Genomic DNA, 25,553 nt, shown 5'->3' with positions numbered 1-25,553 from the left:
CAAAAATCATATATATTCCAAAAAAATCTCCGTCAGTTTTTATTCCGTTTGGACTCCGTTTGATATGGATATTCTGTGAAACAAAAAACATGCAACAAACAGGAACTGGCACTGGGCACTGGATCAATATGTTAGTCCCAAAAATAGTATAAAACGTTGCCAAAAGTATATGAAAGTTGAATAATATTGGCATGGAACAATCAAAACTTATAGATACGACAGAGACGTATCAGGGCTCCTGTTCATCCAGCCTCCACGGGCTCCTGTTCATCCAGCCTCCACCGCGTGCTACTCCACCGGCTATTGTTCAACCACACCTCCACCCTCTACTGTTCATCTAGCCCTCCACACCACGGGGTCCTGTTCAACCACCCCTCCACTGTGTACTGTTCATCCAGCCCTCCACACCATGGGGTCCTGTTCAACCACCCCTCCACCGTCTACTGTTCATCCAGCCCTCCACACCACGGGGTCCTGTTCATCCACCCCTCCACGGGCACCCCTCCACCGTCTACTGTTTATCCAGCCCTCCACCACACCACGGGGTCCTGTTCATCCAGAGGCAACGCCACCGCTCACTGTTCATCCAAACCCCCCACCCCCCGCAACGCTCACTGTTCATCCCATCAATCGGCTTCAATTAGCAGCAGTAGCGAAGGAATCGCTCGATCGGGTTCACTTAACAGCCATCGATCGATCGCTCGGGTTGAGTAACGCGTAGCCTGCAGTGCAATCGCTCGGGTTCAGTTAGAGCCTAACGCCTCGCTCGGGTTCAGTTAGAGCCAACGCCTCGCACACACGCGCGTACGTGTACGAGAGAAACGCGCATCGCTTGGCCCCCGACCTCCCACCGTAACCAGGAACTCCCCGAAATTTTCCTCCCCCTCGCTTCTACCACGGTTTTTCCCGTCATGGACGGCCCAAAGAATGTCATGCAGCTGCGTCTCCGGCCCGCACAGGATGAAAAGCCCATTTTTTGTCATGATTTTTTGTCATAGAAGTAGGAGCCCACCACATCTATGATGATACCGGGTTTTTTTTGACAATTATCGTCATAGAAGTGTCATATGTATGACAGAAATTTTTTTCGTTCGGCCCAAAATGTCACGGATGTGTCTTTTTTTTGTAGTGATACTTATTGCTCTAGGATGAAGGCTCCACACCTTCCCTTTTCATGTGAATTTAATGATAATGAAACCTTAGCTTCTTATGCTAATGGTATATATGATTACTATGATGTGGAACAAAAAGAAGAATTTGTTGCTTTTAAGGGTGCTTATGAAATTGAATCTTTATTTGAAAAGCATGAAGCTTTTGATGATGATGTTTATAGGCCTGAAAATTTAGGTATCTTAAAATATTTCTATGATAATTATGAATATAATTCCTATATTAATGCGCTTATTGAGAAAGTCTCCGCTGTCCAAGAAGAGACTAATATTTTGCAGGAGTCTATGGAAGAAGAAATTGATGAAACTGTGAGCTCATTGGATGAAGAAGATGAGGAAGAGAGCGAAGAACAAAAGGAGGAAGAGCGGATTGATAACCCGTGCCACCTTCTAACGAGAGTAACTCTTCAACTCATACATTGTCTAATTCCCCCTCATGCTTACCGAAGGATGAATGCTATGATCCCGTTGATTCTTTTGAAATATCCCTTTTTGATGATGCTGGCTATGCTTGTGGCCAAGATGCCAATATGAATTATGCTTATGGAGATGAACTTTCTATAGTTCCTTATGTTAAACATGAAATTGTTGCTATTGCACCCACGCATGATAGTCCTATTATCTTTTTGAATTCTCCCAACTACACTATATCGGAGAAGTTTACCCTTATTAAGGATTATATTGATGGGTTGCCTTATACCGTTGCACATGATGATTTTGATATAATATGCATGTGCTTGTTGCTCCTACTTGCAATTATTATGAGAGAGGAACTATATCTCCACCTCTCTATGTTTCCCACATGATAAAATTGCAAGAAACTGTTTATACTATGCATTGGCCTTTACTATGTGTGCATGAATTGTTCTTTTATGACATGCCGATGCATAGGAAGAGAGTTAGACTTCCTTGTTGCATGATATATGTTACTTTGTGCTCACTACTAAATTAAAAAATCATTGTTAATTAAAATTGGCTTTGATATACCTTGGGATCCGGGTGGATTCATTACTTGAGCGCTATATGGAGTAGGCCAATACCGAATAAGGTAGGACAAAATTGTTTCTGCCATAATCTGATTGATACATCAAACGTACTCTTACAGAAAATGCCAGAATTATCGAGGTTATTTTACATGCCAAGAATTTGGGAACAAGGGAAAAGATTTATACAGGTCCTAAAAAGGAAAAGGTTATCTTGAAGATCCTTTGGATATCCTGCCGCACATCTGCGCCGCTTTTCCCCTTGGTGTATGATCCTTTGAGAGGATCAACAATTGAGTATACATAAGGGGCCTGGAAAAGGGCCCTTGGTACCATCAAAAAGTGATGTGGGGTGTAAAGAACCTGAAAAATAAAAATAAGAGGAAGAATATGAGGGTCTGAATAGGGTCGAGCCGTATTGTGGACTTTTTTAGTGTGCCTTCGTCTTTGCCCATGGTATTTTTAGTGCGTAATTATGTACGCGCGGTATGTATGCCGCAATCAGGTTGGGTTTTGATGGAGGCCAGATTGCTATTCTAGCTCTAGACGAGCTGGACTGTCATTCTGCAGGGTAGGCCGGACTCGTTTGACAGTGTCTGGTGGGCTTGACTGCCGGTGTAGTACTCGGCTTGATAAGTCCACCCTGTACTTTAGCTGCGAGTGCTGCAGTGTGCTCCTCAGTACGGAGGGAGTGCTCCATGTTTCCATTAACTGTTATAATGTCGCGTGGTCTAGGCATCTTGAACTTTAGATAAGCATAGTGTGGGACCACGTTGAAACATGCGAACGCAATTCGTCCGTGTAGTGCGTGATAGCCACTGCGGAAGGGATGATGTCTAAGATCAAGTCTTTCCTTCGGAAATTATCTGGTGAGCCGAAGACTACTGTAACGCCCTTGATGCGGCTATATCTCCCACGTGTCGAAGCACGACTTAGAGGCATAACCGCATTGAAAGCAATGTCGCAAGTGAGGTAATCTTCACACAACCCATGTAATACAATAGGGGGAAAAAGATACATAGTTGGCTTACAATCGCCACTTCACACAATTACATGAATAAAGCATTACATCATCCAAATACAATCAAGGTCCGACTATGGAACCAAAATAAAAGAAGACTACCCCAAATGCTACACAGATCCCCGATCGACCCCAACTGGGCTCCACTACTGATCAACTTGAAAACGGAACAACATAAAGAACACGATCTTCATCGAGCTCCTCCTTTGAGCTTGGTTGCATCATCTACACGGTCCAACGGCACCTGCAAGCTAGTTTTGGAAGTATCTGTGAGTCACGGGGACTCAGCAATCTCACACCCTCGCGATCAAAACTATTTAAGCTTATGGGAAGGGTAAAAAGGTATGAGGTGGAGCTGCAGCAAGCGACTAGCATATATGGTGGCTAACATACGCAAATGAGAGCGAGAAGAGAAGGCAAAAGCACGGTCGAACAACTATGATCAAGAAGTGATCCTGGAACAACCTACGTCAAGCATTACTACAACACCGTGTTCACTTCCCGGACTCCGCCGGAAAGAGACCATCACGGTAACACACGCGGTTGGTGCATTTTAATTAAGATCAACTTCAGGTTTTCTACAACCGGACGTTAACAAATTCCCATCTGCCCATAACCGCGGGCACGGCTTTCGAAAGTTCAAATCCCTGCAGGGGTGTCCCAACTTAGCCCATCACAAGCTCTCATGGTCAACGAAGGATATTCCTTCTAGCGGGAAGACCCGATCAGGCTCGGAATCCCGGTTACAAGACATCCTCGACAATGGTAAAACAAGTCCAGCAAGACCGCTCGATGCGCCGACATCCTGATGGGAGCTGCACATATCTCGTTCTCAGGGCAACACCGGATGAACACTACGTACAGCTAAAACCAGCCCTCAAGTTTCCCCGAGGTGGCGCCGCAAGTGGCTCTGTTTCGGACCAACACTTAGACAAGCACTGGCCTAGGGGGTTAAAATAAAGATGACCCTCGGGATGCACGACTCCCAAGGGAAAAGGCTAGGTGGCGAATGGTAAAACCAAGGTTGGGCCTTGCTGGAGGAGTTTTATTCAAGGCGAACTGTCAAGGGGTTCCCATTATAACCCAACCGCGTAAGGAACGCAAAATCCGGGAACATAACACCGATATGATGGAAACTAGGGCAGCAAGAGTGGAACAAAACACCAGGCATAAGGCCGAGCCTTCCACCCTTTACCAAGTATATAGATGCATTAATTAAATAAGAGATATTGTGATATCTCAACAAGTAAACAATGTTCCAACAAGGAACGATCTCCATGTTCCAACAAGGAACAAACTTCAATCTTCACCTGCAACTAACAACGCTATAAGAGGGGCTGAGCAAAGCGGTAACATAGCCAAACAACGGTTTTCTAGGACAAGGTGGGTTAGAGGCTTGGCTCAACAATATGGGAGGCATGATAAGCAAGTGGTAGGTATCGCGGCATAGGCATAGCAAAAGAGTGAGCATCTAGCAAGCAAAGATATAAGTGATTTCGAGGGTATGGTCATCTTGCCTGAGATCCCGCAAGGAAGAAGAACGAGTCCATGAAGAAGACAAATGAACGAAGTCGAATGGATCCTCACAAACGTGACGTTACCGGATTACTGAGAAGAAGTACACCGGAAAGAAAAACAAAAAACATAGTAAACAACCATCACATAATCATGGCATGATGCTAAATCAAGTATGATGCATGTCCGGTTTAAATATGCATGGCATGGCAAAGTGCACAAACAATCCTACAAATTAAGTGGAGCTCATTATGCAACAGAGTTGCATATTGAAGAAAACACCACATGACTTATTTAGTTCTCTCTTGTTTATGTACCCAACAATATTAAATGTTGTTAGCATGGCAAGAGGGTGAAGCAAAGTAAAACTACCTATCTAGTCAAGTTTAAATGAGGCCGGAAGTAACGAACAACAATTCCGGAAAAACCTCATGAGCATATCATAGATTTGGTACTGTTATGCCCTAAGCCATATTTTTGAGTTGTTAAACATGCAAGATGATGCCACCATGTTAAACTAGGCAAAATTCTACCCCATTTACATATAAAGTTTATTAGGTTTGGAGCTACGGTTATTTAGTTATGAATTAAATCATTTTAGCATGGCATAGGAGCAAATTTAAACAAACGGCATTTTAGACATTTTAAACATAGATGAAATTTGCATATTATTAAACTAGACAAAATTCTAAGCAACTTTCATATTAAGTTTGTTTTAATCCGATGCATGGTTATTAAGTTATTATATGCATGATCTACAAGGGGTTTTCTGTAAAACAACAGTTTACTGGAAATTAGCTAAATTCATAGACTAGAGAAAAAAAATGAACGGGCCGAAACTAACAGGCCCAGAAGTGCACAGGGGAGGTGCTGGAGCTGGCCTCACCCATGGGCTTCGGCCCCGGACGATGGAGCAGTGGGTCGGTTGGATCGCTGGGTTCTGCTGGGCCTTGTGCAAGAAGTGGCCCAGGCGCGGATCTGGGCGGGCGAGGCCGGTCCCTGCGCGTGCAGTCGAGGGGCGAGTCAACGCAGGCAGGGGATCGGGCGACTGGGCCTTGGCGCGGTCAAGGGTTGGAGCGTTGACGAGCCATGTACTCGTCGTCTCCCCAACGAGCGAGGCAGCAAGGAGCGCCGGGCGGCAGACTTGGCGCGTGACTCCGGGATGGCTCGGTAGCGGATCCAGGCATGGGGGAGGAAGGCAGCAGAGGACGGGAGGTGAGGTGGATGAGTCGCTCCGGCTGGATCCAATCCATGGCGGCAGCGCAGGCGAAGGTCCTGGTGGTGGCATCCATGGTGTGGCTTGGCGACCTGGGACGGGAGCAGCACAGAGGGAGGTCCGGCGGGCGGCGAAACGAGTGAAACAAGTCGACCATCGCTGGATCCGGGCAACGGCGGCCGCGGACTAAGCTCAATGGCGGCACTGCTCCAAATCCACGGCAGCGGCGGCGAGCTCCTGCGAGAGGAACGGGAGGGAGAGAGAGGTTAGAGGAGAAGAAACCTCGGGAAGGAGGAGGAAGGACAGGGAGGAGGCCGATCCTGGTGGCTGGGTTCGCCGGCTGTGACGACTCCATGGAGGGAGGAGAGGGGATCGGTGCGGCTGCGCAGGGAGGCCGCTGGTTGGCTCGGTGATGAAATTGAGGGGTGGAGCTGGTTGGTGGGATTGGATCGGGGAAATGAGGGGATCCCGAGGAAGAAAGGTAGGTGACGGCGCGATGGGACAAAGTCCCTAGATTTTAGGGTTTGTCCAAAATGACTAAGGGTGGACTATATATACCTCACAGATTAGGTTAGGGGCTACCTCGGTCCCTCTGATCGGAAACGGATGGTCGCGAATAAATAGCTAGGGAGTCCAATTAACAAAATGGAGATATTTTGTAGATGTTTGCGGATGATCCGGACACAATGGTGGCGACAGTCCGGGTCGGGTTCGGGACAACTTTCGGACGCGCGCACGAGGGGGTCGATGCACTGTGCAAGGAGGGGTTAGGCGAATGAGGTCAAGTGTGTTGTAGGTGGGTTGCTGAGAGGCCTCGGGCTGAGGGGAGAGAAAAGAGAGAGAGACCCGGCGACTGTTTCGGAGACCGAAACGTCCGACGATTTGACCGACTATATTGTCGCTATAGTTTAACGGTTAGGCTATCAAGCGAACTCTGAATGCGATGAAAGTTGACAGGCGGTCTATCTACACTATAATAAGACCGCACGCCAAATTTCAACCCATTCCGAGAACATTTTCTGGCCACTTATAAAATAATATGTCGGACATGCCGCGGGCGCATGCAAGTGTGGTTGGGTTCAGAACGGACAATGGATGGCACTGGGGGAAACCGGACGGATGCAGGTTTTGAAAAACATGATGATGCAATGCACATGATGACATGATGAAATGCAACACGCAAGCAAATGACAAGGCAACAACAGCGAATAACTGGAGGACACCTGGCGCAATGGTCTCGGGGCGTCACAACTACCTCCATCTTTATGGACCCTGTGCAGCAGGCCTCTACACCGGGTATGACTCCTTTGAAGGTGGTTTTGGTGGGCTTAATTCTTGATGGATCAATGCTCATTTTACGGACAATGTCCTGGTAAAACAGGTTAAGACTGCTACCGCCATCCATAAGGATGCGTGTGAGATGGAATCCGTCGATAATTGGATCAAGGACCAATGATGCCGAACCTCCATGACGGATACTGGTCGGATGGTCTCCGCGATCAAAAGTGATCGGACAGGCTGACCATGGGTTAAATTTTGGGGCGACTGGCTCTGGCATAAACGTCCCTTTGTGCGCGCTTGCGCTCCCGCTTGGGGATATGAGTGAAATAGATCATGTTCACTATTTTTACCTCGGGGGAAAATTTCTTTTGCCCCCCAGTGTTTGTTGGGCGAGGCTCTTCGTCCTCGTTGGGCGGCCCCTACCCTTAATATTTGGTGTTTAGCTTACCGGCCTGTGTAAAGACCCAACAATTTATGTTGGTATGATTGGCAGGCTTGTCAGGGGTGCCATGAATCTGGCAAGGCCGATCAAGTATTCTATCCAAAGTGGATGGACCATCTTTGTTTCCTTTGAATGGTTTCTTCCTCTGACCGGGTTTAGAGCCTCTGAATCCGGCGTTGACCGCCGTGTCTTCGGTATCTTCGTTGTTAATTCGACGCTTGTGTTTTTTGTGTCGTGGCTTGTCGTTGCCATCTCTGACTTCGGAGGTGCCAGGGTCGCTGGTGTCGTTGCTTCTACGAGCTAGCTAGCTATCTTCTACTGCACAAAAGCAGGTTATAAGTGTGGTGAGAGCTGCCATGGACTTTGGTTTTTCTTGGCCGAGGTGTCGGGCAAGCCACTCGTCCTGGACGCTGTGTTTAAAGGCTGTGAGGGCTTCGGCGTCCGGACAATCGACAATTTGGTTATTTTTAATTAAGAACTTGGTCCAGAGTTTTCGGATTGACTCTCCGGGTTGCTGGACTATGTGAGTAAGGTCATCGGTGTCTGGAGGCCGAACATAGGTGCCTTGGAAGTTGTCTCTAAAGGCATCCTCCAAATCATCCCATCTACCAATAGATTTTTCTGGGAGGTTGTTTAACTAGTGTAGTGCTGGTCCCTTGAGTTTTAGGGGAGGTACTTGATGGCATTGAGATCGTCACCGCGAACCATGTGAATGTGGAGAAGAAAATCTTCGATCCATACCGTGGGATCCGTCGTACCATCGTATGATTCAATGTTCACGGGTTTAAACCCTTCTGGGAACTGGTGCTCCATTACCTCATCAGCGAAGCATAAGGGGTGTGCGGCGCCTCTCTATCGGGTGACATCACGACGCAATTCAGATGAAGTCCATATGCGGTTTTCGGCCCTGGTGAGGTTATGCCTGTCAGACCAGGCTTGGCGCTTGTCTTCTCGTGTTGGGGTGATACGTCTCCAACGTATCTATAATTTTTGATTGTTCCATGCTATTATATTATCAACCTTGGATGTTTTATATGCATTAATATGCTATTTTATATGATTTTTGGGACTAACCTATTAACCTAGAGCCCAGTGCCAGTTCTTGTTTTTTCCTTGTTTTTAAGCATGGCAGAAAAGGAAAATCAAACGGAGTCCAATTGAACTGAAACTTCACGGAGATCATTTTTGGACCAGAAGAAGCCCACGGAGTACTGGAGGTGGGCCAGAAGAGTCCCGAGGCCACCACGAGGGTGGGGGCGCTCCCTAACCCCTAGGCGCGCCCCTGCCTCATGGCCGCCTTGTGGCCCCCCTGACCGACTTCTTTCGCCTATATATATCAACATACCCTAGAAACATCACAGAGCAGAATAGATAGGGATTTCCGCCGCCAGAAGCCTCCGTAGCCACCGAAAACCAATCTAGACCAGTTCCGGCACCCTGCCGGAGGGGGAATCCCTCTCCGGTGGCCATCGTCATCATCCTGGCGCTCTCCATGACGAGGAGGGAGTAGTCCACCCTCGGGGCTGAGGGTATGTACCAGTAGCTATGTGTTTGATCTCTCTCTCTCTCTCTCGTGTTCTTGAGTCGGCATCATCTTGATGTATCACAAGCTTTGCTATTATATTTGGATCTTATGATGTTTCTCCCCCTCTACTCTCTTGTAATGGATTGAGTTTTCCCTTTGAAGTTATCTTATCGAATTCAGTCTTTAAGGATTTGAGAACACTTGATGTATGTCTTGCATGTGCTTATCTATGGTGACAATGGGATATCATGTGATCCACTTGATGTATGTTTTGGTGATCAACTTGCGAGTTCTGTGACCTCCTGAACTTATGCATAGGGGTTGGCACACGTTTTCGTATTGACTCTCCGGTAGAAACTTTGGGCCACTCTTTGAAGTTCTTTGTGTTGGTTGAATAGATGAATCTGAGATTGTGTGATGCATCTCGTATAATAATACCCACGGATACTTGAGGTGACATTGGATTATCTAGGTGATGTTAGGGTTTTGGTTGATTTGTGTCATAAGGTGTTATTCTAGTACGAACTCTATGATAGATTGAACGGAATGAATAGCTTCATGTTATTTTACTACGGACTCTTGAATAGATCGATCAGAAAGGATAACTTTGAGGTGGTTTCGTATCCTACCATAATCTCTTCGTTTGTTCTGCGCTATTAGTGACTTTGGAGTGACTCTTTGTTGCATGTTGAGGGATAGTTATATGATCCAATTATGTTATTATTGTTGAGAGAACTTGCACTAGTGAAAGTATGAACCCTAGGCCTTGTTTGCTAGCATTGCAATACCGTTTACGCTCACTTTTATCATTAGTTACCTTGCTGTTTTTATATTTTTTCAGATTATAAAAACCTTTATCTATCATCCATATTGCACTTGTATCACCATCTCTTCGCAGAACTAGTGCACCTATACAATTTACCATTGTATTGGGTGTGTTGGGGACACAAGAGACTCTTTGCTATTTGGTTGCAGGGTTGTTTGAGAGAGACCATCTTCATCCTATGCCTCCCACGGATTGATAAACCTTAGTTCATCCACTTGAGGGAAATTTGCTACTGTCCTACAAACCTCTGCACTTGGAGGCCCAACAACGTCTACAAGAGGAAGGTTGTGTAGTAGACATCAACCTCTTTTCTGGCACCATTGCCGAGGAGGTTAGTGCTTGAAGGTATATCTTTAGATCTTGCAATCGAATCTTTTTGTTTCTTGTTTTAGCACTAGTTTAGCTTATAAAATAAAACTACAAAAAATGGAATTGAGTTTCCCTCATACGCTTCATCTTTTTAATATCTTTCGTGAGAATGATGGAAAGGAAAATTGTGCTCAAGTGCTAGGAGAAGAAATCTATAAAATGTTTGGCACTAAATATTTGAATGATGAGCATGATTGCAAAGTTGTTAGTATGAATTCCTTGAATATCCATGATGCTAATGATATGCAAAGCCACAAGCTTGGGGATGCTATGTTTGATGAAGATGATATTTTTTGTCCCCCAAGTTTTGATGAGCAAATTTATTTTGATGATAGAATGCCTCCTATTTATGATGATTATATTGATGAAAGTGGGTTTGGAGAGGTCATGACTTTATTTAGTAATGATTCCACTACTTCAGAAGAGGTTCCAATTGATTATGAGAACAAAGTTGCTATCTATGATGATTATTGTGATGACATGTATGATATAAAGAATAATGATAACCATGAAACTTGTCATCATTATTTTAGTTTTCAATTGGATTATGCCTCACATGATAGTTATTTTGTTGAGTTTGCTCCCACTACTATTCATGAGAAGAAATTTGCTTATGGGGAGATTAATAAGAATTCTATGCTTGTAGATCATGAAAAGAATTCTTTAGGTGATGGTTATATTGTTGAATTCATTCATGATGCTACTGAAAATTATTATGAGGGAGGAATTTATGCTTGTAGGAGTTGCAATAATATCAAGTTTCCTCTCTATGTGTTGAAAATCTTGAAGTTATGCTTGTTTTACCTTCCTATGCAAGTTGATTCTTGTTCCCACAAGTTGTTTTGTTCTAGTCATATTCTTCATGATGCTCCCATTATGTTTCAATTCCTATGTTTTATATGAGCATCATTAAAATCATCATGCCTAGCTAGGGGCATTAAACGATAACGCTTGTTGGGAGGTAACCCAAATTTATTTTTGCTCCTTGCTTTTTGTTCCTGTTTAGTAATAAATAATTCATCTAGCCTCTGTTTAGATGTGGTTTTATGTTTTAATTAGTGTTTGTGCCAAGTAAAGCCTTTAGGACCTTCTTGGGTGATTGTTATTTGATCTTGCTGTAAAAAACAGAAAGTATGCGCTCACGAGAATAATTTTCATTTTTTACCGGAGAGCGATAAAATACCAATTCCAACTTCAGTAGATCATTAAATAAATTTCCTAGGACTTCCTAATTTCTAAGGATTTTTGGAGTTACAGGAGTATTAGGAACCTACATATTACTACAGCATGTTCTGTTTTTGACAGATTCTGTTTTCTATGTGTTGTTTGCTTATTTTGATGAATCTATGAGTAGTATCGGAGGGTATGAACCATAGAGAAGTTGGAATACAGTAGATATTACACCAATATGAATTTATAATGAGTTAACAACAGTACCTAAGTGGTGATTTATTTTCTTATACTAACGGAGCTTACGAGTTTTCTGTTAAGTTTTGTGTTGTGAAGTTTTCAAGTTTTGGGTGAAGATTCGATGGACTATGGAATAAGGAGTGGCAAGATCCTAAGCTTGGGGATGCCCAAGGAAACCCAAGGTAATATTAAAGGACAACCAAAAGCCTAAGCTTGGGGATGCCCCGGAAGGCATCCCCTCTTTCGTCTTCGACTATCGGTAACTTTACTTGGAGCTATATTTTTATTCGCCACATGATATGTGTTTTGCTTGGAGCGTCATTTTTTTTGCTTGCTGTTTGAATAAAATACCAAGATCTGAAATTCTTAAATGTTAGAGAGTCTTCACATAGTTGCATAATTATTCGACTACTCGTTGATCTTCACTTATATCTATTGGAGTAGTTTATCATTTGCTCTAGTGCTTCACTTATATTATTTTGAGAGTCCTTTAGAACAACATGGCAATAATAAAAACTTTCATATAAGTGCATTTAATACTAAGAGAAGTTTGATACTTGATGATTGTTTTGAGATATGGAGATGGTGATATTAGAGTCATGCTAGTTGAGTAGTTGTGAATTTGAGAAATACTTGTGTTGAAGTTTGTGATTCCCGTAGCATGCATGTATGGTGAACCGTTATGTGATGAAGTCGGAGCATGATTTATTTATTGATTGTCTTCCTTATGAGTGGCGGTCGGGGACGAGCGATGGTCTTTTCCTACCAATCTATCCCCCTAGGAGCATGCGCGTAGTACTTTGTTTCGACAACTAATAGATTTTTGCAATAAGTATGTGAGTCCTTTATGACTAATGTTGAGTCCATGGATTATACGCACTCTCACCCTTCCACCATTGCTAGCTCTCTAGTACCGCTCAACTTTCGCTGGTACCATAAACCCACCATTTACCTTCCTCAAAACATCCACCATACCTACATATTATGGCATTTCCATAGCCATTCCGAGATATATTGCCATGCAACTTTCCACTGTTCCGTTTATTATGACACGCTCCATCATTGTCATATTGCTTTGCATGATCATGTAGTTGACATCGTATTTGTGGCAAAGCCACCGTTCATAATTCTTTCATACATGTCACTCATGAGTCATTGCACATCCCGGTACACCGCCGGAGGCATTCATATAGAGTCATATTTTATTCTAAGTATCGAGTTGTAATTCTTGAGTTGTAAGTAAAAAAAAGTGTGATGATCATCATTATTAGAGCATTGTCCCAGTGAGGAAAGGATGATGGAGACTATGATTCCCCCACAAGTCGGGATGAGACTCCGAACAGAAAAAAATAAAATAAAAAAAGAGGCCATAAAAAAAGAGAGAAAAGGCCCAAATAAAAAAATAAAAAACTGAGAGAAAAAGAGAGAAGGGACAATGTTACTATCCTTTTACCACACTTGTGCTTCAAAGTAGCACCATGATCTTCATGATAGAGAGTCTCCTATGTTGTCACTTTCATATACTAGTGGGAATCTTTCATTATAGAACTTGGCTTGTATATTCCAATGATGGGCTCCTCAAAATGCCGTAGGTCTTCATGAGCAGGCGAGTTGGATGCACACCCACTTAGTTCTTTTGTTGAGCTTTCATACACTTATAGCTCTAGTGCATCCGTTGCATGGCAATTCCTACTCACTTACATTGATATCTATTAATGGGCATCTCCATAGCCCGTTGATACGCCTAGTTGATGTGAGACTATCTTCTCCTTTTTGTCTTCTCCACGACCACCATTCTATTCCACCTATAGTGCTATGTCCATGTCTCACGCTCATGTATTGCGTGAAGATTGAAAAAGTTTGAGAACATTAACAGTATCAAACAATTGCTTGGCTTGTCATCGGGGTTGTGCATGATTTAAATATTTTGTGTGGTGAAGATAGAGCATAGCCAGACTATATGATTTTGTAGGGATAGCTTTCTTTGGCCATGTTATTTTGAGAAGGCATGATTACTTTGTTAGTATGCTTGAAGTATTATTATTTTTATGTGAATATTAAACTTTTGTCTTGAATCTTATGGATCTGAATATTCTTGCCACAATAAAGATAATTACATGGATAAATATGTTAGGTAGCATTCCACATCAAAAATTCTGTTTTTATTATTTACCTACTGGAAGATGAGCAGGAATTAAGCTTGGGGATGCTTGATACGTCTCCAAAGTATCTATAATTTTTGATTGTTCCATGCTATTATATTATCAACCTTGGATGTTTTATATGCATTAATATGCTATTTTATATGATTTTTGGGACTAACCTATTAACCTAGAGCCCAGTGCCAGTTCCTGTTTTTCCTTGTTTTTAAGCATCGCAGAAAAGGAAAATCAAACGGAGTCCAATTGACCTGAAACTTCACAGAGATCATTTTTGGACCAGAAGAAGCCCACGGAGTACCGGAGGTGGGCCAGAAGAGTCCCGAGGCCACCACGAGGGTGGGGGCGCACCCTACCCCCTGCCTCATGGCCGCCTCGTGGCCCCCCTAACCGACTTCTTTCGCCTATATATATCAACATACCCTAGAAACATCACAGAGCAGAATAGATCGGGAGTTCCGCCGCCAGAAGCCTCCGTAGCCACCGAAAACCAATCTAGACCAGTTTCGGCACCGTGCCGGAGGGGGAATCCCTCTCCAGTGGCCATCTTCATCATCCTGGCGCTCTCCATGACGAGGAGGGAGTAGTCCACCCTCGGGGTTGAGGGTATGTACCAGTAGCTATGTGTTTGATCTCTCTCTCTCTCTCGTGTTCTTGAGTCGGCATCATCTTGATGTATCACGAGCTTTGCTATTATATTTGGATCTTATGATGTTTCTCCCCCTCTACTCTCTTGTAATGGATTGAGTTTTCCCTTTGAAGTTATCTTATCGAATTCAGTCTTTAAGGATTTGAGAACACTTGATGTATGTCTTGCATGTGCTTACCTGTGGTGACAATGGGATATCACATGATCCACTTGATGTATGTTTTGGTGATCAACTTGTGAGTTCCGTGACCTCATGAACTTATGCATAGGGTTTGGCACACGTTTTCGTCTTGACTCTCCGGTAGAAACTTTGGGGCACTCTTTGAAGTTCTTTGTGTTGGTTGAATAGATGAATCCGAGATTGTGTGATGCATATCGTATAATCATACCCACAGATACTTGAGGTGACATAGGAGTATCTAGGTGACATTAGGGTTTTGGTTGATTTGTGTCTTAAGGTGTTATTCTAGTACGAACTCAATGATAGATTAAACGGAAAGAATATCTTCGTGTTATTTTACTACGAACTCTTGAATAGATCGATCAGAAAGGATAACTTTGAGGTGGTTTCGTACCCTACCATAATCTCTTCGTTTGTTCTTCGCTATTAGTGACTTTGGAGTGACTCTTTGTTGCATGTTGAGGGATAGTTATATGATCCAATTGTGTTATTATTGTTGAGAGAACTTGCACTAGTGAAAGTATGAACCCTAGGCCTTGTTTGCTAGCATTGCAATACCGTTTACGCTCACTTTTATCATTAGTTACCTTGCTGTTTTTATATTTTCAGATTACAAAATCCTTTATCTATCATCAATATTGCACTTGTATCGCCATCTCTTTGTCGAACTAGTGCACCTATACAATTTACCATTGTATTGGGTGTGTTGGGACACAAGAGACTCTTTGTTATTTGGTTGCAGGGTTGTTTGAGAGAGACCATCTTCATCCTATGCCTCCCACGGATTGATAAACCTTAGGTCATCCACTTGAGGGAAATTTGCTACTGTCCTACAAACCTCTGCACTCGGAGGCCCAACAACGTCTACAAGAGGAAGGTTGTGTAGTAGACATCATGGGGCACACCCCCTTGATCCGTAGATTGATCTTGTTTGGCCTGCTCTATTATTCAGGTCATGTCGTAGATCGTAGGTGTATTCTGGAGCCGATGTCTCTCTGCCCTTACGGCGAGGTGTTGCGGGTTGGTGTTCGGCGTGGGTGGATGCTTTGTCACGCCCACGTGGTCGCCGATCTGGTTCATCGGCGCGGTCATGTTTCGACGGGTTTGGCTTGACGGCCTCGTCGTTGAATTGTGGCATTAGCCGACGCTTTGGATAAGTTTTTGTTGGGCTTTGAAGGCCATATTCTTCGGTATCTAGGACCTGAGTCCATCTGTCGTTGAGCGTATCCTGTTCGGCTTGGAGCCGTTGCTACTGCTTTTTTAGGCTTCTCATAGTGGTGATTAGCTAGAGCTTAAAGCGCTCCTGTTCGAGTGGTTCCTCTGGCATGATGAAGTCTTCATCGCCGAGGCTCACATCTGTAACGCCCCAAGACCGGAGCTTCATATGCCTTCCAGGGTTTTCGGGTTTCATCGTGTGATTTGTTTGGTTCATTGCATTCATCATTTCATCATGTGCATTGCATCATGTCATCATGCCATCAGTTATTTCTTTTTCTTAACTCAACTAAATAAATGGCATGGATCTTTCATCCATTTAAACCGAGGGAATTCACATGGTGATTCTCTTTACAACATATCCTCTCGATATTTAGAGAGCTATAGTAAATATTCCAATTATTTGGATTTACCGCAAACACACTTGCAATTTAAAACTCTCAGGTCTTTTATGCTTCGAGTTGCTCCTCAAACCTTGCCATATATTCTTTCATCATTTTCCGGAGCTCCACCTAAATTCTCAACATTTATGGACCTTCCTTTTACCGAGTCTTAGTTCAAACCCATTTGAATTAAATTCAAATGAGTTTGAATATATATCTTTCAATCTTGGCCATTTCTATTTTTCTTCAAACGAGCATATTTTTGTGAGTCCAAGAAAATTATCCCCATGCCCAGATTCCACCCCTACCTTCTCTTTCTTTTCTTTCTCCTTTTCTGTTTTGTTTTAAATGAAAAATTAGAGATATGAGGGAGAGAGAGGCTCGTCTAGTCACTTGGACCTCATTGCCAGGCCGGTCCTGCTTCCCTGCTATCCCACCTTGGCCCAGCCCACCTAACCCTCTAACCCTAAGCCACACCCTAGCACCCCTGGCCCGATCCCCTCTTCCCTCATACCCTTCCACCCAGTGCCACCAGGGAGAGCGCTGCCCGATCCCATCTCCCTCGATCCCATCTTCCTCTCGCTCTCTCCTCTCGATCCCCTCGCGGCCCTGGCCTCTGACCGCGCCAACCCCGGTGCCCCTGCAGCTTCTCCTCCTCCACCAGGCGCCGCAGGCCGCCGCCCTGCACCCTCGCGCCTCAAGCTCTGCACGCCGCCTCGCTGCGTAGGAGGTCTGCCGCAGCCGCCAACCTCCCGGGCCCTGTCCTCGCTGGAATCCGCTAGGGAGGCGCTTGAACTCTCCTGCGTCGCTGCTCCTTCTTTGATTCGGCAAGGTCCAGCCGTCCCAAGCACGTCGCCCGCCCAACCTCTTTTCCCTGCTCCTCCTCGTGCGCCCGAGGTCCATGGCACCTCCAGCCTCCAGGAGCTTCGCCTCCCTTGCTCCACGCTAAGGGCGAGGGTAGCCATTCCGTCCTGCTGCTGCTCTTCCCGTGTCGCGCCGCCGTCGACCTCCTGTTTCCGCGGGACCACCGACTCGCTACCCTCGTGCGCCTCCGCCTCTTTTGCCTCCGCTTGGGGCTGTTTCATTTTGGGCTTCATGGAAAAGTTTGTGAGGATCCGTTCGACTACGTCCGTTTGTCTTCTTCATGGACTCGTTCTTCTTCCTTGTGGGATCTCAGGCAAGATGACCATACCCTCGCAATCACTTCTATCTTTGCTTGCTAGTTGCTCGCTCTTTTTCTATGCTGCGATACCTACCACTTGCTATATCATGCCTCCCATATTGCCATGTCAAGCCTCTAACCCACCTTGTCCTAGCAAACTGTTGTTTGGCTATGTTACCAATTTGCTCAGCCCCTCTTATAGCATTGCTAGTTGCAGGTGAAGATGGAGTCTGTTCCTTTTTGGAACATGGATATTTGTTGGGATATCACAATATCTCTTATTTAATTAATGCATCTATATACTTGGTAAAGGGTGGAAGGCTCGGCCTTGGGCCTGGTGTTTTGTTCCACTCTTGCCGCCCTAGTTTCCGTCATACCGGTGTTATGTTCCTTGATTTTGCATTCCATACGCGGTTGGGTGTTATGGGAACCCCTTGACAGTTCGCTTTGAATAAAACTCCTCCAGCAAGGCCCGACCTTGGTTTTACCATTTGCCTACCTACCACCATATACCTTCCCTTGGGTTCTGCAGACTCAAGGGTCATCTTGTTTTAAACCCCCCCGGGCCAGTGCTCCTCCGAGTGTTGGTCCGAACCGAGCTGCCTGCGGGGCCACCTCGGGGAAACTTGAGGGTTGGTTTTACTCGTAGCTAGTCTCATCAGTGTTTCCCTGAGAACGAGATACGTGTGACTCCTATCGGGATTTGTCGGCACATTGGGTGGCTTTGCTAGTCTTGTTTTACCATTGTTGAAATGTCTTGTAACCGGGATTTCGAGCTTGATCAGGTCTTCGTGGGAGAAGGAATATCCTTCATTGACCGTGAGAGCTTGTGATGGGCTAAGTTGGGACACCCCTATAGTGTTATGAACTTTCGAAAGCCGTGCCCATGGTTATGGGCAGATGGGAATTTGTTAATGTCCGGTTGTAGAGAACTTGACACTTAACTTAATTAAAATGCATCAACCGCGTGTGTAGCCGTGATGGTCTCTTTCCGGCGGAGTCCAGGAAGTGAACACGGTTCTTGTGTTATGCTTGAACTTAAGTAGTTTTAGGATCACTTCTTGATCACTTCTAGTTCACGACCGTGCTTTGCTTCTCTTCTCGCTCTCATTTGCGTAAGTTAGCCACCATATATGCTAGTGCTTGCTGCAGCTCCACCTCACTACCTTTTACCTACACATAAGCTTAAATAGTCTTGATCGCGAGGGTGTGAGATTGCTGAGTCCCTGTGACTCACAAATTACTCCCAAAACCAGTTGCAGGTGCCGATGATACCGTGCAAGTGATGCAACCGAGCTCAAGGAGGAGCTCAAGGAAGATCGTGTTCATTGTGTTGTTTCGTTTCAGTTGATCAGTATTGGAGCCCAGTCGGGGCGATCGGGGATATAGCATTAGGGGTGGTCTTCTTTTATTTTTGGTTCTGTAGTCAGACCGTGATTGTATTCTGGATGTTGTAATGCTATATTTAATGTGTTGTGTGAAGTGGCGATTGTAAGCCAACTCTTTATCCCTTTCTTATTCAGTACATGGGATGTGTAAAGATTACCCCTCTTGCGACATTGCCTACAATGCGGTTATGCCTCTAAGTCATGCTCCGACATGTGGGAGATATAGCCTCATCGTGGGTGTTACAAGTTGGTAATCAGAGCCTTCCCCGACTTAGGAGCCCCTTGCTTGATCGAATCGCTGGTGTTGTTGAGTCTAGAAAAATGTTTTGAGTCTTATAGGATTATATATATCTGAGAGTAGGATTCTTTTTACTCCTCGGTCCCTTCGTCGCTCTGGTGAGGCTTCCTGACGTAGAGTTTTGACTCTTCTCTCCTCAAATTTCCCTAAAAAAAATTTGGATCCCGTGGGTATCTTGGAATCGTTCCGATGGTTTTGTGACGAGAACATTGTTCTTGGTGCCTCCTGACATTTAGGGGTTGTGGCAGTGTCCCGGGGAGTTGAGCTCCGAGGTGTTGTCGTCACAATTTTATCGTTGCAGTTCTGGAATACCTGAGTTCGCCGACATCGAAAATCTCTTTTATGCAGTTGTTGGTGAGATAACCTCGACGCCACCCAGTACTGGGGCGGGAGTTCGGGAGTATTGCCATAACTAGTATAACGGATGCTTTTCGAAGGTTGAGGTAAATGATTTCCGAAGGTTTCTTCGTTATGTGTTGAAGGATGGATACAGCTGGATGTAGGATTTGCTAGTTTTGGGTGAGATATTATGCTTCCCCTGTATCCCCAACACCTGATTGCATAACCGGAAAGTTTCGGGAGTTTATAAGTGGGAATTCAAGTAGCTCCTAGGATATCTTTCCGACAGATGTATGATATGAAATTGGGGTTCGACGTCTAGTGGTCCGCCTATCCACGGTTGGTTTTACAGTGGTCTCGTTGTGTCTTAAAGAGTCCTTGGCTATGCTGACTCGGGGACACTTCGTACGTCATGTGCACTTCCTTGTACATGTTGGTGTTGTACGATCAAGCCTGTGTGGGCCCACCACGAATACTTCGGACGAAATCTCTATCATATGTTTGTTCCGGCTTATCCTGCAAGCCAATCCTTTGTTTTGTTTTGAGTTGTGGTATACGAGTTGCTTCGAAGTCAAATGTTGATTCCATACCTTTCCTAAGCGGTGTTCTCATGTTCCTATGTGAATACTAATCCTTCTCGATCATCGAGTTTGTCATGTCAATCCTTGTCAACCGGTGCGATTCTCCTCAAGATGATCCTATCATTTGTCTCATCCGCAAGATCAACTCCAAGTCTTCTCAACGTTGTTTGCTTCATCCGTCTCCAAGTTGCCTTTGTTTTCCCGCCCACCCACCCTTTTCCTTCAAGGATTCGGATTTCTTAATCAACTATCATGTTATTGATGAGAAGTCTCTCCATTCTTTTTCGTCAATGTTCTTATTCGGTGATTCTCAGGAAGATGCTAACGGAGCTTTAAGTTCATCATTCTTCGTTCTCTTTCTTCTCCGGTGGATGCAACTCAAGCTTTGTTGATCATATCCTTTCCTCGTTGCACAATTTTTCTTATGACCGGTGCACCTCATAATATTTCACCTCTCGCTATTTTTTTGCTCCGGAGTGCTCAAGATATCTCGAAGATTCATGTTTCCACTCTGTTTTCGTTCAAGCTCTTTCGAGGATGTTATCTCATTCAAGCCATTTAATTCAACTGGCGCAATCTCTCTTTCAAATCGTTCAACGGTGTTTCTTTTGAGTGGGCCCTAACCCACGGGTCTTTTCCCAGGATCTTACCTGACTCTTCTAATTTTTCCGAAGTTATTCTCAAATTCTTTTCAAAGTTGACGTAAGAATGAATTATCATCAGTCATATGTCTTCCTCCAAGATCTTTCAAATTCTTTTCATCATTGGTTCAACCTTTCTAATTTTCATTCCGGAGTACCTCAAAAAATTCATGACGGTGTTTCTCGTCGTAATTCTTAGATTTTGAAGACCGAAGAAGAGTTTTCCCCCAAATCTTATCCGTTCTCTCAAAGATTCGTAATTCTAGCTTGATGCCATCCTCTCGTAATTGTTTTCGATTGTGAAAAATTTTCTTTTCAACTATTCGGAGCAATTCAAGAGTCTTTTCAGTTGATTCTCCGGAGCCCATCATATCAGAATTATTCATTCCAGCTTTCAGCTCTCGTTCTCCAATCTTACCGGTGCATCATTCAAATATTCTATATTCAGCTCGTGATCTCTTCGTTCTCGGGTATCAAATTCCCTCAAGTATCGTTATTCGTTCTCTAATTCTCCCTGGTGTTTCCTTATTTTTTTCTTTGTTCATTTTCTATTCTTACGGTGGTTCATTCAAGAGTTTTATTCCTTGGCTATCATATCAATTTATTCGTTGCTTCAATCCTACCGGTGGTTCGTGGAAGACCTTCTCAAGTTTGCGATATATCTATCTTAATCCTTTCTACGAGAATAAGTAGTATGTCAAATAAGCATAATGTAATTCTTATTCTTGTTTCATCCAAATGATTAATTTCTTATTCCGGAGGTTCATCAAAATTCTTGATTTCATTTGTTCATCTTTCTTTTCCGGAGTTCCAAGCTTTTCCGCATTATCTCGTCGCGAAGCTCCATCTAAATCATTGCAAGGATTCACCTTGTGTTTTCAACTTCTCTTTCCTTTCGTTTGATCATTCTTTTACTACCGGAGTTCTTCATGGACACTCTACATGATGGTTCATCAAGGATTTAATTCCTTCTTGAAGTGTTCATAGAGATTCTTTTCAAGGGAGCTCAACCATTCTTCGTATTGCAATCCGGAGTGCAATTCTTTCTACCTTATCTTTTGAGATGGTGTTATGTCTTTCTTGACAATTTCCCTTCTTGTTTCGTGAGTCAAAAGTTGTTAGGAATGAGATATTTAAACCCATCAATCCCTTCATTGGAGTTATCTTGTGTCATATTTCACCTAAAGCTTTCCCTAAGGATTGTTGCAAATTATGGTGCTTATAAATGACCCAAGTTCTTCATTCACCCTTCCGGTGAAATAAGTTTCTCGCCTCCTTGTTCATATCAACCCAATCTTTTGTTTCTATTAGTGGCAGAATTTCACCTCATAATTTCGAGATGTTTTCCATAAGCCCACAACAAGCTTACTCTCTTCGTTGTTGGTTTTCCAACAACTCCGTTATAACCTTCTTGGAAGGGTGCTTTCCAAGCTTTATTGTGGCAGAAGTTGTCATTTTCTTCTCCATTTTGTTATTCCAATGATATATCTTCTATTCTTCCTTCCGGAGGCATTATGTTGTTACTCTCTTCGTCTCATCAACTCATTTTTGCCAAGATCATATTCTTTTCTAGCTTATCCATTTAACCGATGTGTTGTCGTAATTGATCTTATCGTTCCTTGTACATTTCGTTTCTACCGGAGTGCTTGCATGTACTTCTTATCCATTGTAACCTTTTTCTTATGTCTTTCAACCTACAAGGTTCTTGCAATGTTCCTTGTTCCTCTTTTCTACCGGTTTGTTTTCAACATTGTTCATCTTCGTTGTATTCTTTCTTTCAATTTGTTCAACCTCTCAAGGTTATTTGGTTTCTCTCGTTTGTCAAAGAGGCAACTTTGTTATACCTCTTCCTCTTTCGTTTCTCTCCGGTGCCATCCTAGATCTCGGGACGAGATCCTCTCGTAGTGGTGGAGTGTTGTAACGCCCCAAGACCGGAGCTTCAGATGCCTTCCAGGGTTTTCGGGTTTCGTCGTGTGATTTGTTTGGTTCATTGTATTCATCATTGCATCATATGCATTGCATCATGTCATCATGCCATCATGTCATTTCTTTTCTTAACTCAACTAAAAAAATGGCATGGATCTTTGATCCATTTAAACCGAGGGAATTCACATGGTGATTCTCTTTACAACATATCCTCTCGATATTTAGAGAGCTATATAAATATTCCAATTATTTGGATTTACTGCAAACACACTTGCAATTTAAAACTCTCAGGTCTTTTCTGCTTCGAGTTGCTCCTCAAACCTTGCCATATATTCTTTCATCATTTTCCGGAGCTCCACCTAAATTCTCAACATTTATGGACCTTCCTTTTACCGAGTCTTAGTTCAAACCCATTTGAATTAAATTCAAATGAGTTTGAATGTATATCTTTCAATCTTGGCCATTTCTATTTTTCTTCGAACGAGCATATTTTTGTGAGTCCAAGAAAATTATCCCCATGCCCAGATTCCACCCCTACCTTCTCTTTCTTTTCTTTCTCCTTTTCTGTTTTGTTTTAAATGAAAAATTAGAGATATGAGGGAGAGAGAGAGGCCCGTCTGGTCACTTGGACCTCATTGCCAGGCCGGTCTGCTTCCCTACTATCCCACCTTGGCCCAGCCCACGTAACCCTCTAACCCTAAGCCGCACCCTAGCACCCCTGGCCCGATCCCCTCTTCCCTCGTACCCTTCCACCCAGCGCCGCCAGGGAGAGCGCTGCCCGATCCCATCTCCCTCGATCCCATCTTCCTCTCGCTCTCTCCTCTCGATCCCCCCGCGGCCCTGGCCTCCGACCGCGCCAACCCCGGCGCCCCTGCAGCTTCTCCTCCTCCACTAGGCGCCGCAGGCCGCCGCCCTGCACCCTCGCGCCCCAAGCTCTGCACGCCGCCTCGCTGCGTAGGAGCTCTGCCGCAGCTGCCAACCTCCCACGCCCTGTCCTCCCTGGGATCCGCCAGGGAGTCGCTTGAACTCTCCTGCGCCGCCGCTCCTTCTTTGATTCGGCGAGGTCCAGCCGTCCCAAGCACGTCGCCCACCCGACCTCTTTTCCTTGCTCCTCCTCGTGCGCCCGAGGTCCATGGCACCTCCAGCCTCCAGGAGCTTCGCCTCCCTTGCTCCATGCTAAGGGCGAGGGTAGCAATTCCGTCCTGCTGCTGCTCTTCCCGTGCCGCGCCGCCGTCGACCTCCTATTGTCGCGGGACCACCGCCTCGCTACCCTCGTACGCCTCCGCCTCTTTTGCCTCCGTTTGGGGCTATTTCATTTTGGGCTTCATGGAAAAGTCCTCTCCGAAAGTGTACGAGTTTACAGTGTCGCGTCCAGCACCTCTACTGGCGTCTCCGGAGGCCTGCAAGCCCACCAAGACCTCGACCACAGTACACGTGTACGACTAGTACATGAACGAGCACCACGACGACCCTCGTAGAGTTTGGATTCGTCAAGTTCATCTACGTGCATGTACGACTACATATCCGGGATTCGTCTAGTACCTCTACGCGAGACCCGAACGTCTACGAACGGTGCCCGACGCCCGGAGTCCTTGGATCCATCAAGTTTGACTACTTTCGTGTGTACCACTACCGTCGCCCCGAAGACGTTGGAGTCATCAAGTACCTCTCCGAACGAACGTGAACGACTACCGTCGCAAGAACAGGACCGGAAAGTCCGAAGACCCCAAGTACCACGACACCGATGACATGAACATCTACGGAAACTCGTGCTACGATAAACATGTACCACTACCGTCATCGAGATCGCGAGAACCGCTACCCTCGACCCTAGGGCATGCGAGAACGACTACTTCCACTACGAACGTCCTGAGAACGTCTACTTCCCCTACACAGCATCGAACTCGAACCTCTCCGATAATGCACGCTTCGAAGGTATAACCCCGAGACGACCGCCCGTGAACGAATGCATGTGTGATGTATGAAATGCTCGCGTTTGCACAGTGCCTGACGTGTTTCTTGCATGTTCCCCGTTGCCATGCCGTCGTCTCGTGGGAACCCGGTTACTAGGATCACCACACCTTCTATCGCATGTCACGCTCCTGTCACTTTTCCCTTTTGTACCGGTATCTCCATGAGCTACCGGAACCGATATGTTGCCGTGGCATCATTTTCGGATTCGTTGTAGTGGCACCCCTTTAGTTTCTGCCACGATGAAAAAATGCTTCATATCATGCTCATGTCAACTTTTTCATAAAATTGCTTAAAACTTGCATATATCATCCGCATCATTGTAATAACTTTTAAAATGTTAAAAATTGTTGTTTGCTTTAAATTTCTAAATGCATGTGAGGATTTACTGGAATTGTTGTTGTTGTTTTTTCGGCCTCATTTAAAATGCCTAACTATGTATTCTACTCATGTTTCACCTCTTGCCATTTTAACAACATTTAATATTGTTGGGTACCTAAACGAGAGCGAACTAAATAATTGATGTGGTGTTTCGTCAATATGCATCCCGATGCATATTGAGCTCCACTTAACTTGTAGTTTTGTTTGTGCACTTTGCCTTGCCATGCATATTTAAACCGGACATGCATCATACTTGGTTGTGCATCATGCCATGTTTATGTGATGGTTGTTTACTATGTTGTTTGCTTCTTTCCGGTGTTGCTCCTTCGGGTTAGTTCCGATAACGTCGCGTTTGTGAGGATCTGTTCGACTACGTTCGTTTGTCTTCTTCATGGACTCGTTCTTCTTCCTTGCGGGATCTCAGGCAAGATGACCATACCCTCAAAATCACTTCTATCTTTGATTGCTAGTTGCTCGCTCTTTTGCTATGTTGCGATACCTACCACTTGCTATATCATGCCT

This window comes from Triticum urartu, chromosome 5A (assembly GCF_056163025.1).
Source record: "Triticum urartu cultivar PI428250 chromosome 5A, HENAU_Tu73, whole genome shotgun sequence".
NCBI lineage: Eukaryota > Viridiplantae > Streptophyta > Magnoliopsida > Poales > Poaceae > Triticum > Triticum urartu.
This window is presented reverse-complemented; position numbering follows the sequence as displayed.